This window comes from Arachis duranensis, chromosome 3 (assembly GCF_000817695.3).
Source record: "Arachis duranensis cultivar V14167 chromosome 3, aradu.V14167.gnm2.J7QH, whole genome shotgun sequence".
Lineage (NCBI taxonomy): Eukaryota > Viridiplantae > Streptophyta > Magnoliopsida > Fabales > Fabaceae > Arachis > Arachis duranensis.
Genome location: NC_029774.3, coordinates 104,304,041 through 104,306,433, shown reverse-complemented (window position 1 = coordinate 104,306,433; position 2,393 = coordinate 104,304,041).

Sequence of the window (2,393 nt, the reverse complement as noted above, 5' to 3'; positions counted from 1 at the left end):
CCTCTTTTTTCTCTCTCCCCCCTTTTGTTTTTTTCTCTCCTCTCCTTCCTTTCTCTCTCTCTCCCTCCCTTCTCTCTTCCTCTTTCTCTCTCTCTCCTTTTTTCCTTTTCTTTCTTTCTCTCTCCTATTTCTCTCTCTCCCCCTTCCTTTCTTTCTCTCTCATCTTCTCTCTCTTTCTTCTCTCTTTTCTATCTCTTTCTCCTATTTCTTCCCTTTCTTTCTCTTTTTTATTTCTCTCTCAACCTTCTTTCATTCTATATCCCTCTTCTCTCTCTCTTTCCTTCTTTTCTCTAAAATAAGAGAGAGAAGGAGGGAGAGAGAAAAGAGGAAAAGAGAAGGGAGAAAGAAAGATAGAAAAAGGAGAGAGAAGAAGAGGAGGAGGAGAGAGAAAAAAAGAGACAGTCGGGGAGAAAAAGTGTAAGAGAGAGAGAGGAAGAGAGAGAGGGAGAGAAAGTGAGAGAGACAGTGAGAAAGAGAGAGGGAGAGAGAGAGGAGAGAAAGAGGGAAGGAGATAGAGGGAGAGAGAGATAGAGAGAAAGAGGGATGGGGATAGGGGAGAGAGAATGAGAGAAAGGGATAGAGGGAGAAAAGGGAGAGAGAAAGAAAGGGGAGAGAGAGGAAGATATGAAGAGAAAGGGGGATAGAGAGAAAAGGAAAAGGGGGAGAGACAAAGAGAGGAAAATGGGAGAAAGAAGGGGAGAGAGAGAGAAGAAGAAGAGTGAGAGGGGAAGGAGAGAGAGAACGAGAGGAAGAGGGAAAGAAAAGAGAAAAAGGGAGAGAAGAGAGAGAGAGAGAAAGAGAGAGAGAGGGGAGGAAGAGAGAGGGAGAGAAGAAGAGAGAGAGCGAGGGAGAGAGAGGAGAAGAAAGAAAATATAAAATCTAATTTTATATATGTTAAGAGAGAGAGGGAGAGAGAGAGAGAGGAGGGAAGATAAAAGGAGAAGAGGGAGAGAGAGATAGAGAGAGGAAGAGGGATAGGGGAGAGAGAGAATGAAAGAAAAGGATAAAGAAGGAGAAAAGGGTGAGAGAGAGAGAGAGAAAGAGAAAGAGAGGAGAGAGAGAGAGGGGGGAGGGAAGAAAGAGGGGAAGGAGGAGAGAGAGAAAAGGAAAAGAGAGAGAGGAGGGAGAGAGAGAGAGAAAGGAGGGGGAGAGAGGGAGAAAAGAAGAGAGAGAGGAAGAGGGGAAGGAGAGAGAGGGAGAGAAAAGAGATAAAGAGAGAAGGAGGAGAGAGAGGGAAAGAAGGAGAGAGGGGAGAAAAGAAGAGAGAGAGAGAGAGAGAGAGAGAGAGAGAGAGAGAGAGAGAAGGTGAGAAAGAGGGGGAGAGAAAGGGGATGATAAGGAAAGAAAAACAAAAGGATAGATAAGGGAATTTTTTCCTACTAGACCTCTAAGAAACCTATTCTTAGCAACGTATGTCACTGGAAGGGTTTTCCCTACTAGACCTTCAAAGAACATGTCTTTGACAACCTAGATCAGATGGATGAAAATTGAATCACTCAATTTTCTCCATGCAACAAGCGAAGCAAATCACTCACCTCACTTAATCACACAATAAAAACGTGCATAAAGCACTAAGGAAATTTTATTCATCAAAAGTTATTCCAAATTGTCTCACCAAAGGTGTTTAAATAGATGATGAGCGGATAATTTATACGCTTTTTGGCATTGTTTTTAGTATGTTTTAGTTAGTTTTTATTATATTTTTATTAGTTTTTAGTTAAAATTTACTTTTCTAGAATTTACTATGAGTTTGTGTGTTTTTCTGTGATTTCAGGTATTTTCTGGCTGAAATTGAGGGACTTGAGCAAAAATCTGATTCAGAGGCTGAAAAGGACTGCAGATGCTATTGGATTCTGACCTCCCTGCACTCGAAGTGGATTTTCTGGAGCTACAAAAGCCTAATTGGCGTGCTTTTAATTGTGTTGGAACGTAGACATCCTAGGCTTTCCAGCAATGTATAATAGTCCATACTTTACCCGAGATTGGATGGCCCAAACAGGCGTTCCAAGTCAGCTCAAGAATTCTGGCGTAAAACGCCGGAACTGGCACAAGAATGGGAGTTAAACGCCCAAACTGGCACAAAAGCTGGTGTTCAACTCCAAGAAAAGTCTCTATATGAAAATGCTTCAATGCTCAGCCCAAGCACACACAAAGTGGGCCTGGAAGTGGATTTTTATGTCATTTACTCATCTTTGTAAACCCTAGGCTACTAGTTCTCTACAAATAGGACCTTTTGCTATTGTATTGGACATCTTTTGATCACTTCAGATCTCTAGATCATCTTTGGACATCTAGTTCTTAGATTATGGGAATCTGGCCATTCGGCCATGCCTAGACCTTGTTCTTATGTATTTTCAACGGTGGAGTTTCTACACACCATAGATTAAGGTGTG